Below are 13,007 nucleotides of genomic sequence, written 5' to 3'. Positions count from 1 at the left end.
AGTTAGTCCATACCGGTGAGGCACTATAGTGTTGCCCTTATTTCTGGTGTACCTCACTCAAATACTGTGTACAGGATCCATTCACCTCGTTATGTCTAGCACTGTTTTTTTTGAAGAGACTGTTCTTTCCCAATTGAGTGTACTTGGCACCCTTGATGGAATCAGTTGGCCATGGATGTGAGGATTTATTTCTGAACTCTCAATTCCATTGGTCTATATGTCTGTCCATGTGCTGGTATCATGCTGTGTTTTTTCTGTTTGTGTTAATGCATTTTTATTGTGAACTTTAACGTATATATGCATACAGTGATAACTTTCAAAGTATGATTTAACAAGTAGTTAGAGAACAAATTTCAAAAATGTCATGGGTCACAGTTGCACAACTTCGGCTATTTTGGCTACAATGTCTTTGCAATAAATTTTAAGATTGGTACATGTGAGTCCTCTAACTTTGTTCTTCCTTGTCAAGATGGTTTTGACTTTTGGGGGGCCCTTTATCCTTCCATATAAATTTGATGATTAGATTTCCATTTCTTTGAAGAAGGCTGTTGGAATTTTGATTGGGACTATGTTGAATCTGTAAATCACTCTGGGTAGAACTGACATGATAATAGTATTTACTCTTCCAATCCATAAATATGGAATGTCTTCCCATTTTATTAGGTCTTCTTTGATTTCTTTTAGCAATTTTTTTTTAAAATACAGTATTTTTTATTGTAGAATATAACATGTACATAGAAATGATAACTTTCCAAGTGCAATTTAACAAGTAGCAAATTTCAAAGAATGTTACAGGTTACAGTTCCACAGTTTCAGTTATTTCCTTATTGTCAAATATCATTTATATACAAAAAGATAATATCTTTCAAAGTATGATGTAACAAGTAGTTATATATGAAATTTCCAAAAATGTTATGAGTTACAGCACCATAGTTTCAGTTGTTTCCTTATTGTGAAATATAACACATATACAAAAAGGTGATAACTTTCAAATTACAATTTAATAAGTAGCTATAGAATAAATTTCAAAGGATGCTATGGGTTACAGTTCCACCATTTCAATTCTTTCCTTCTAGCTATTCTAATATCCTAGTAAGAAAAAGAAAATTATTATATAGAGATTCAGAATTCATAATCCTTTGTTAATTTCATATTGTCTATTGCTACCCCTTCCTCCAGTTTAATCACTTTCCCGAACTTCAGAGATGTCTAGGCAGTGACCACCCTACCTTGTTCATGTTGAACAGGGGTGTCACAGAAGCTGTCTGAAGGATGTAAGTTTCTAAAGAATAAATTCAGTGAGTAAAACTTTTATAGAGTCTCAGATAGGGATCCAGGTATTCTTTAGGGTTTTCAGGACTGTTGTTGACTTGGGCTTATCATACTGTGGTCATTCAGCATATCTAGCTGAAGCTTGCATAGGAGTAACCTCCACAACAGCCTTGACTGTATTTAAATTCTCTTAGCCACTGAAACCTTATTTTGTTGCCTCTCTTTTCCCCCTATTGGCAAAAAGGCATTCTCAATCCCTCAATGCCAGGGTCAGGCTCATTCCCAGAATCCATGTCCCATGTTGCTGGGGAAGGTAATGAATTTATTTGCAGAGTTAGGCTTAGAGAAAGTCCACATTTGAGCAACAAAAGAGGTTCTCTGGAGGTGACTCCTAGGCATAATTATAGGTGGGTTTAGCCTTTGCTTTACAACCATAAGTTTTACCACAGCAAGCCTCAAGACTGAGGGCTTGACTTACAAAGTAGTGAGTTCTTAAGTCCACATAGAATATGTTATGTCCATGATAATCCATCCATATCTCACATTATCATCACTTAGTTGTACAATCCTTATCACTCTCCATTTTAAACAATTCTCATGACCGAAAACACCTTGTAGCTCTTTTCAGTCCTTAATTATTTGTCCCTAGTATTTGTGTGGTACTAGTATGGTATTCCTATTAATTATGATCCTTAGTATGCTATAGTTAGATTTTTCCCATATACCATTCTGTTGTCAACTCTCTGTACCAGTGTCATACCTTAGAAGTATATCACGTAAGCATCTATCTATATTTGTAGCACTGATCTGTGGGACACAGTCTTTAAACAACCCCTTTCCATCCTATTCACCTTCAATACAGCTATGATACTTACAATCACTTTAACAAACAATTGTCACCCCTATCCATTACCATACCTTTGATTCACTGTCATTAACATATCTGAACACATTAGATTATCATTTCCCCTCACTGAAGAGGCAGCCAACACAGTGGGAGAAAATATCTGGAAACCATGTATCTGATAAGAGACTGATACTTTGCATGTATAAAGAAATCCTACAACTCAATGACAAGAGTACAAACAGCCCAATTATAAAATGGGCAAAATATGAAAAGACATTTCTCCGAGCAGAAAATACAAATGGCCAAAAAACAAATGAAAAAGTGTTCATCTTCACTAGCTGTTGGGGATATACAAATCAAGACCACAATGAGAGATCATCTCACACCAATAAGAATGGCTGCCATTAATCAAACAGGAAACTTCAAATGCTGGAGAGGATGTGGAGAAATTGGAACACTTATTCATTGTTGGTGGGACTGTATAATGGTACAGCCACTGTGGAAGACAGTTACTCAGAAAACTAAACATTGAGTTATCCTACGATCCAGCGATTTCACTTCTTGGTATACACCCAGAGGATATGAAAGCAGTGACACAGTTATTTGCACAATGTTCATAGCAGCGTTGTTCACAATTGCCAAGAGATGGGAACAATCCAAATGTCTTTCAACAGATGAGTGGATAAACAAAATGTGGTATATATACACAATGGAATATTACACAGCAGTAAGAAGGAACAAGGTTGTGAAACATGACAACATGGATGAACTTTGAAAACATGCTGAGTGAAATAAGACAGACACAAAAGGAGAGATATCATATGTTACCATAATGCAAACTACATGAAAAATGTAAAATAAGTGCCTTATAATGTAGAATATAGGGGACCTTGAGATAGTTAGCAGCTAGTGAAGGGGGAATGATAATCTAATACGTTCAGGTATGACAATGTGGTGATGGTATAGGATTGGTCAGGTGTGACTATATTTTGTTAATGGCATTATAAGTATCAGTGACACATTGAAGGCAAACATGTTTGTAAATGGTTGTTCAAAGGCACATAACCCACAGAGTATCACTACAAACCTAAATAAATGTTAGCATGATATACTTATAAGGTATGACACTGGTGCAGAGGGTTAACAACAGAGTGGTATAGAAAAACTACCAATTATGTATTAAAGACTATATTTAATAGGAATAGCATACCAACCCTACACTAATACTAGGGATGAATAATTAGCAGCTGATAAGACCTCTTGGATGCATTATATTATAATAATTGTTTAAAGCTGAGAGTGATGATGATTATATGCCTAAGTGAAGATAATGTAAGAAACTGACCATCTTGGGATTGAATATATATTAAGTGAAATTAGGTACCCACTACTTAATACATCAAGCTCTCAAGTTAAGGCTTGCTCTTGTGAAACTTAGTGTTGCAAATGGGAGTTTGAGCCCTCCTATAATTATACCTAAGAGGCACCTTCAAAGAACCTCTCTTGTTGCACAATTGTGGCCTTTCTCTCTCTAAGCCTGTGCCAGTTTGAATGTATTATGTCCCCCAGAAAAAGCCATATTCTTTGATGCAATCTTGTGGGGCAGACATAATAGTGGGGATTAAGTTGGAACGTTTGGATTAGGTTGTTTGCATGGAGATGCGCCCCACCCAACTGTAGATGATAACTGATGGGATATTTCCATGGAGGCGTGGCCCCACCCATTCAGGGTGGGCCTTGATCAGTGGAGCCATATTAATGAGCTGACTCAACGAGAAGGAACTCAGTGCAGCTGTGAGTGATGTTTTGAAGAGGAGCAAGCTTGCTAGAGAGGAACATCCTGGGAGAAAGCCATTTTGAAACCAGAACTTTGGAGCAGACGCCAGCCACGTGCCTTCCCAGCTAACAGAGGTTTTCTGGACACCATTGGCCATCCTCCAGTGAAGGTACCCAATTATTGATGTGTTACGTTGGACACTTTATGGCCTTAAGACTGTAACTGTGTAGCCAAATAAACCCCCTTTTTATAAAAGTCAATCCATCTCTGGTGTTTTGCATTCTGCAGCATTAGCAAACTAGAACAAAGCCCAACTTGGCAAATAAATTCATTAACCTCCCCTCTCCCCAAACAAGGGACATGACTCCCAGGGGAATCAATCTCCCTGGCGATGTGGGACATGAGCCTGGCCTGGCAGCAAGGGATTAAACATGCCTACTTGACCAAAAGGGGGAAAAAAAGGTAACAAGTTGAGGTCACAGTGGCTGAGAGATCCCAAATAGAGTCAAGAGGCTATCCTGGAGGTTCCTCTTATGCAAGCTCCAGCTAGACATCCCAACTGGCCACAGAATGTCATGCTCTTACCAAATGTAGATCCCAAATACCTAGGTCCCTACCTGAGATTCTATAGAAGTTTGACACAGTAAGTTTTCTCTCTCAGAAACTTAAATCCACCAGAGTGTTCCTATGCCAGACAAGTCCTAAAACCCAGAAGGAACAGCCTCCTTAAGAACAACAATCAGATGTGGCCCCCCTTCCCCATACTGTTGGCACCCCCTTTCAATATGAACAAGTTAGGGTGCTCACTGACTAGACACCCCTGAAGATGGAGAAAGAGATCGAGAGGAAGGGATAGTAACAAACAAGGTAAGATTTAGCAAAGGTCTATGAATACTGAAACTTCATATAAATGTATATATTTTTTAGATGTTGGGGTGTTGGAATAGCTGGAAGGAGGTAAATGACATGGTAGAACTGTACCCTATGACTTCCTTTGAAATTTTCTCTATAGCTACTCATTGAATTGTGCTTTGAAACCTTCACCTTTCTGTATATACCTTGTATTGCATAATAAGGAAAAAACTGAAACTGTGAAACTATAAACCATAACAATTTGTGAAATTACCTATATAACTGCTTGTTGAGCTGTACATCAAAAGTTAACACCTTTCCGTATGTATGTTATATTTTACAATAACAGAAATGGCTAAAGTGGTGGAACTGTGACCCATGACGCTCTGTGAAATTCTCTGAAATTTGTTCTCTAACTACTTGTTAAATCATACCTTGAAAGCTATCACTGTTATAGCTTTACCAAAAAAAACGGAAAAAAATAGATATAGGGACCCTGGATGAGATCTGAGGATGGAAGACAGGAGGCTCAAAGGGACACAGTTGAGACATAAGGAAAAGGAAGTATAGAATGTAAGCTTTGTATCATTGTTAAATCTCTTGTACTTCTTAGCTGTGCTTAATGGGATTGCATAAAAGAATGTTCTTGTTCATGGGAAGTGTATATGTGAATTACAGTGTTTGTTGAAGGATGTGTGCAGCTAGCTCTCATATGTTCTGAAGACAGAGTAATAGATGATGGATGATAGGGAGAGAGGGAGGGAGGGAAAGAAATAGCGGTGTGACAACATGTTAAAGTTAGTGGATCGGGATATCGGGGGGGGTGGTCAGGGAATGCTGGAGTTCTGTGTATGGGGTTAGTATTGTTTTTGCAACTGTTCCTATAACTTTGAATTTATTTCAAAATAAAATGTAAAAAAAAAAATAGATATCGGGCAATTGGGTTATTTCTTCTTGAATGAACTTTGGTAGTTTTTATCTTACTAGGAGTTTATCCATTACCTCTAAGTGATCATATTTACTTGCATAAAGTTGTTCATGATATTCCCTTATTTTCCTAAGGTGGGAGCATACACATTATGTCTGAGGAAATAAGAGAAATAAAGCCATTATGGCTACAGCAGAGCAAGCAATGGGGAAAGTGGTGGAAATGATGTCTTAGAAGTAGCTGGGATCATAACATGTAAGGCCATTTTGCCATTTTTAGGACTTTAGCTATACAATGCATTAGTGATATACCACTAGAAGATTGTGATAAGTGATGAGACATATTTTTAAAAACTATTTTAGTTGTTATATGGGGAATATACTAATGGGTAATAGATGTCTATTAGAGAGGGGTGAAAAGGGAGGTAAGTATCCTCCCATATTTTTCTCCATGTTCACATACAAATGCAGATGCGTTATTTGTTTTACAAAATGGTGACCTTAGGTTAGTCAAGATTTCTTATATACAGCACCAAAAATTGATCCATAAAAGAAAATAATGGATAGATTTTGGATAGAAATGGATAGAATTAAGAATTTTTTTGCTTCAAAAGACACTGTTGGGGATTTCTGGGAAGATGGCAGCATAGAAAGAAGTGGAAGACTTGGTCTCCCCCAGAACAATTCATAAATGAACAAAAACCCAGTAAATAACCTGGAATAACAGTGGGGAGACAAACGTGACTGTACACTCAACACCCACCGACATGAATTGGGAGGAATGCCCGAGATCACAGCATAAAATCTGTAAGTAAAACTGCGGACCCGCACTGAAAGCCAAGAACCTAGAGCCGAGAGCCCCTCCCTCACGGAAGCCGTGCTGTGCACTTTCTCAGCCCAGCTCCAAGTGAGGTTTTAATGTTAACTGCTCAATACAGACAGCAAATCCTCAACAAGCAGACAGAGGCTTTTGGTGACAACTGACCTTGGGAGAATCAAGGGACATATCTGTCTCAGGATAGGGAGCCCAGAGGATCGGGTGCTATATCTGGCTGACGGATGAACCTGGGAGTTTTTCTGTCCCTTGTTCTCTCTCTGTGGAGAAAACCTCAGCTGTTCTCAGCCCACAAGGCGTTGCAGTAAAGACAGCCTCACACATTCTGCATTCTGAAACAAGCTGAGAGCCCCACGGCACAGCCCAGTGGCCCAGGGCTTCCCTTGAGGGATGGCGCACAGTGATGACGTAGCACGGCATTCCCTCCGCTGAGGGAGGATCGCAGCTGGGAGGGGGGATCTGCTCCGAGAACCCAGGGGCGCTACGCCAAGTCTGGTGGTTTGTGGGACAGCGAGAGAGAAGGTCTGGGGCTGAACTGAAATGAAGACTTAGACTCTTGGGATGGCCTTGAATCTCCTGGAACCTGGGAGATTTGAACAGTAGAACTGCTGTTCCTCCTTGGCCACCCGTACACACGCCCTACATTCAGGGCGGACGGCTCCAGCAACACACCCAAACTGAGTTCTCCAACTGAACACACAAGAATCATTTCACCACACACTGTGGAAAAAAGGTTGAGAACTGACTTGAGGGATATAGGTGACTCACAGACGCCATCTGCTGGTTAGTTAGAGAAAGTGTACATCACCAAACTGTGTCTCTGAAAAATTAGATCATATCCTTTTTTTTGATACAACTTGAAAGAACCCTATCAAGCAAAACAAATGCCAAGAGGCCAAAAACAACAGAAAATCTTAATGCATATGATAAAACCAGACGATATGGAGAATCCAACCTCAAGCACACAAATCAAGATATCAGAAGAAACACAGTACCTTGCAAAATTAATCAAAGAACTACAATCGAGGAACAAAAACATGGCAAAGGATTTAAAGAACATCAAGAAGACCATGGCCCAGGATATAAGCGACATAAAGAAGACCCTAGAAGAGCATAAAGAAGACATTGCAAGAGTAAATAAAAAAATAGAAGATCTTATGGAAACAAAAAAACTGTTGGCCAAATTAAAAAGACTCTGGATATTCACAATACAAGTCTAGAGGAAGGTGAACAACATCTCAGTGTCCTAGAAATCCACAGAACAGAAAATGAAAGAACAAAAGAAAGAATGGAGAAAAATATCGAAAAAATCAAAACGGATCTCAGGGATACGATAGATAAAATAAAACGTCCAAACTTAAGACTCATTGGTGTCCCAGAAGGGGAAGAGAAGGGTAAAGGTCTAGAAAGAGTATTCAAAGAAATTGTTGGGGAAAACTTCCCAAACCTTCTACACAATAAACACACAAAGCATAAATGCCCAGCGAACTCCAAATAGACTAAATCCAAATAAACCCACCAAGACAATTCTGATCAGACTGTCAAATACTGAGAGAAGGAGCAAGTTTCTGAAAGCAGCAAGAGAAAGCAATTACCACATTACAAAGGAAACAACAGAAGACTAAGTAGTGACTACTCAGAGGCCACTATGGAGGTGAGAAGGCAGTGGCATGACATATTTAAAATTCTGAGAGGGAAAAATTTCCATCCAAGAATATTTTATCCAGCAAAACTCTCCTTCAAATTTGAGGGAGAGCTTAAATTTTTCACAGACAAACAAATGCTGAGAGACTTTGCCAAATAAAGACCTGCCCTACTTCAGATTCTAAAGGAAGCCCTACCAAACAGAGAGACAAGAAAGGAGAAAGAGATATAGAGAATTTAACAGACATATATAGTACCTTACATCTCAAATCACCAGGACACTCATTTTTCTCTAGTGATCACGGATCTTTCTCCAGAAGGGACCATAAGCTGGGACATAAAACAAGCCTCAAGAAATTAAAAAAAAAAATTGAATATACTCAAAGAACATTCTCCAAACACAATGGAATACAAATAGAAGTCAATAATTTTTGAACTACAACTCCACTATTTACTTCCTACATGATAAAAAATGCACAAACTCTAATGACAAATCAGTGGTTTTGAACTCAATGTAAAATATGTAATTTTAGACAACTATATAAAGGTGGGGGAATGGAGGAGTATAGGAACATAGTTTATGTGCCCTATTGAAGTGAAGGTGGTATCAAAGAAAAACAAGATTGATAGAGATTTAAGAGGTTAATTTTAAGCCCCACAGTAAACACAAAGAAATTATCAGAGAATATAACCGTAGAGATGAAAAGTAGAGTTTGGGTTAAGAGAAATGGAGGAAGGGGCAATGGGGAGTTAAGAAAGGAGTGTAGGGTTGCTGTTTGAGGTGAAGGGAAATTTCTAGAAATGGATGGTAGGAAAGAGCATAACATCATTCTAAATGTAATTAATCCCACTAATGGAAGGCTAGGGAGGGGGTGGAAAGGGAAGATTTATGCTGTATATATGTTTCCACAACTGAGAAAAGAAAAAAAAAAAAGACAATCTAACTAGACGACAATTGAATGCTAAGGATGAACTTGGATGGGATTGGAGGGTGGAGGACAGGTGGCTCGAAGGGACACAGTTGAGACATAAGGAAAAGGAACTATAGAATGTAAGCATTGTATCATTGTTTAATCTCTTATACTTCCTAGCTGCGCTTAATGGAATTACATAAAAGAATGTTCTTGTTCATGGGAAGTACATACGTGAATTATAGTGTATGTTCAAGGATGTGTGCAGCTAACTCTCATATGTTCATAAGACAGAGCAATAGATGATGGATGATAGGGAGGGAGGGAGGGAAAGAAATAGTGATGTGACAGCATATTAAAGTTGGTGGATTGAGCTATCGGGGAGGGGGGTTAGGGTATGATGGAATTCTGTGTATGGGGCTAGTATTGTTTTTGCAACTATTCATGTAACTTTGAATTTATTTCAAAAAAAAAAAAAGACACTGTTAAAAGGAGACAGGGCAAGATGGTGGCATAGGGAGGTGTGGAATTTAATTAGTCCCTTAGAGCAACTAGTACAAAGCCAGGAACAACCAGAAAACAGTCTGGAATGCCTGATGGGAAGATATCCACTACTGAACAACATCGTACACCAGTCAGGAATGGGTGAAATGGCTGAGATTGGAACATAGTACTGTAAGTAAATTTCCCCAAACTGTGGAGCTGATGATACAAGCGCAGATAAACCTGGTGCAAGCAGGAAGGCGGGAAAGGAACCCAGAGGTTTATCCTGGAAGAGAGAAGGCAGGTCTGCTGACAGAAAAAATATACATAAATAAATAAAAACAGAGGCTTTTGGACATGCCTGAGCTCAGAATACTGGAAAAGGGCTGTGTCCGAAGGAAAGGAGCACACAGAACTGGGTACCAACTCAAGTTCTTGCCTGATGAACTGGAAGGCTGGGGACTGGCTCTGAAAAGGAGACTTCCTGCTTTTATCCTTTTTTTTCTCTCATTCTAAGTAGCTCATTAGAGAAAGTCTCAGGCAGTTTCAGTTGTCAGCACTGACCCAGGCAAGGATGGAGTTAAGATAGAGAGTCAAAGAAAAAAGGAAAAACTCAAGTGTAAGAGACAATTCCCTAAAGGGCTTATCTTCCCTAAGAAAGGGGGGTGCAGGGCCCAGCTCAAGAGGCGGTCCTCCCTCAGAGAACTCAGACCCCAGGGCCTGGGGGGCAAAAAACAGAAATAGCCTAAGATTGGCTTCTGACATCCTCGGTCCCTGGCCAGGTCAGGGTCCACTGAGAATTAAATACACTACACCTCTTTACGCCAGTGGGGAGCTGCAGACTGACAAGAGCCACCTGCTGGGCAGGATAGGAAAAGCATCAAGTCTAGAGGCCTCACAGGAAAGTCTGACAATCTTCTGGGTCTCACCCTCAGGGAAACCTGATACTGTATACAGCCTCCTCTTGAAACCTGGGCCCCTCTGGTCTGAGAAGATCTGATTGGGGCAATCAAGGAAACCAGATTCCTAGACAACAAAAAATTACAAATCACACTAGGAAAAATGAAGATATGGCCCAGTAAAAGGAAAAAACTTACACTTCAACTGAGATACAGGAATTCAAACAACTAATTATTAATCAAACAAATCTCTTAAACCAATTCAAAAATCAAACCAATGAGTTGAGGGAAGATATGGCAAAAGAGATAAAAGATATAAAGAAGACACCGGGCAAACATGAGAAAGAACTCAAAAGTTTGAAAAAAATAATTGGCAGAACTTATGAGAATGGAGGGCACAACAGAAGAGATGAGAAACACAATGGAGACACACAACAGGAGATTTGAAGAGGCAGAAGAAAGGACTAATGAACCAGAGGACAGGACAGCTGAAATCCAACCACAAAAGAACACATAAGGAAAAGAATGGGAAAAATATGAGCAGGGTCTCAGGGAATTGAATAACAACATGAAGGGCATGAATATGTGTGTCATGGGTGCCCCAGAAGAAGAAAAGGGAAAAGGGGCAGAAAGTATAATAGAGGAAATAACCGAAAATTTCCCATCTCTTATGAAAGACATAAAATTACAGATCCAAGAAGTGCACTGTACCCCAAACAGAATACATCCAAGTAGACCAACTCCAAGACACTTAATAATCAGATTATAAAATGTTAAAGACAAAGAATTCTGAAAGCAGCAAGAGAAAAGCAATCCATCACATACAAAGGAAGCTCAATAAGAATATGTGAGGATTTCTCAGTAGAAACTATGGAGAGAAGAAGGCAGCAGTATAATATATTTGAGATACTGAAAGAGAAAAACTGCCAACCGACAATTTTATATCTGGCAAAAATGTCCTTCACAAATCAGGGAGAGTTTAAAATATTTTCAGACAAATGGACACTGAGAGAGTTTGTGAAAAAGATCCTGCTCTACAAGAAATACTAAAGCGAGCACTACAGGCAGATAGGAAAAGACAGGAGAGCAAGATTTGGAGAAGAATACAGAAATGAAGACTATCAGTAAGGGTAAAAAGAGAGAGAGAAAAAAAAATAAGGTATGATATATAAAATCCAAAAGACAAAATGGCAGACAGTAGATATTGAGTGAAATTAGCCAAAAACAAAAAGATAGATACTGTATGGTCTCACTAATATGGACTAACAGTGATGAGTGAAATTTGAGAGTTGAGAGCACAGGTTATCAGGAGATAGAGGTTAGAGATTGGGCATTTAATGCTGAAGGGGTACAGAATGTTCAACAGGATTGGTTGTATAGATCCAGAAATGGAATGGATAGGATAATAGTGTGTGATGGTAACACAATATTGTAAGTACTCTGAACAAAGATGAGTATGAGTACGGTTGGAAGAGGAAGGCTAAGGTCAGGTATGACACCAGAAGGAAAGATAGAAGATAAAGACTGGGATTGTATAACTTAGCGAAACCTAGAGTGGTCAATGATGGTGATTAAGTGTACAAATATAGGAATATTTTTAAATGAGGAAGAGCAAATGAATGTAAACATTGCAAGGTATTGAAAATTGGATGGTATGGGGAAAAAATACAATCAATGCAAGCTCGAGTCTATAGTTAACAGCAACATTGTAAGGTGTTTCCATTAATTGTAACAAAGGCAATATAACGAAGCTAAATGTCTATAAGAGAGGGATATAAGGGAATGATATGGGATTCTTGGTACTGCCTGGCCTTTCAATTATATTTTATTTTTATTTTTCTTCTATCTTTTGTATTTTTATTCTTCATTTTTTTCTCCTTTTCCTCTTTCTTTGGGGAAGAGATGGAAATGTCCTCATATATATTGTGGTGGTGAATGGATAATTATGTGATTATACGGGGAATCATTGTTTACTTAGAGTGGATTGTATGGTGTGTGAATAAAAATGTTAAAAAAATAAACAGAGGGACACAAGTGCTGGAGAAAATGTGGAGAGGGATGTACGTATTCCCTGTTGGTAGGGAAGTAGAATGGCACAGCCCATCTGGAGGGCAGTGTGGTGGTTCCACAGGAAGTTAACTATGGGGTTGCCATATGGTCCTGCACCACCATTATTAGGTATATACTTGGAAGAACTGAGAACAGGACACGAATGGACATTGCACACTGGTGTTTATGGCAGCCATATTCAAGATTCACAATGGATGGAGGTGGCCTAAGGGTACATCAACTGATAAACAGTATGGTGAACTGTGATGTACACATATAATGGAATACAGAATGGTGGCAAGAAGAAATAAAGTTGTGAGGTATGCATCTAGGTGAATGGACCTTGAGGACAGCACATTGAGTAAAATAAGCCAAAATCAAAAAGACAAACATTATAATGCCTCACTAATGTGGACTAACTATAATGTGGAAACTCTGAGAATTGAATCTGAGAGCATAGGTTAGCAGGGGAAGGCTTATGGTAAAAGTTCCTAGAATGTAAGTTCTTCAA

This window comes from Choloepus didactylus, chromosome 8 (assembly GCF_015220235.1).
Source record: "Choloepus didactylus isolate mChoDid1 chromosome 8, mChoDid1.pri, whole genome shotgun sequence".
In the NCBI taxonomy this organism is placed as follows: Eukaryota; Metazoa; Chordata; class Mammalia; order Pilosa; family Megalonychidae; genus Choloepus; species Choloepus didactylus.
The sequence above is the reverse complement of the archived record's forward strand: the minus strand, read 5'-3'. Positions refer to the sequence as shown.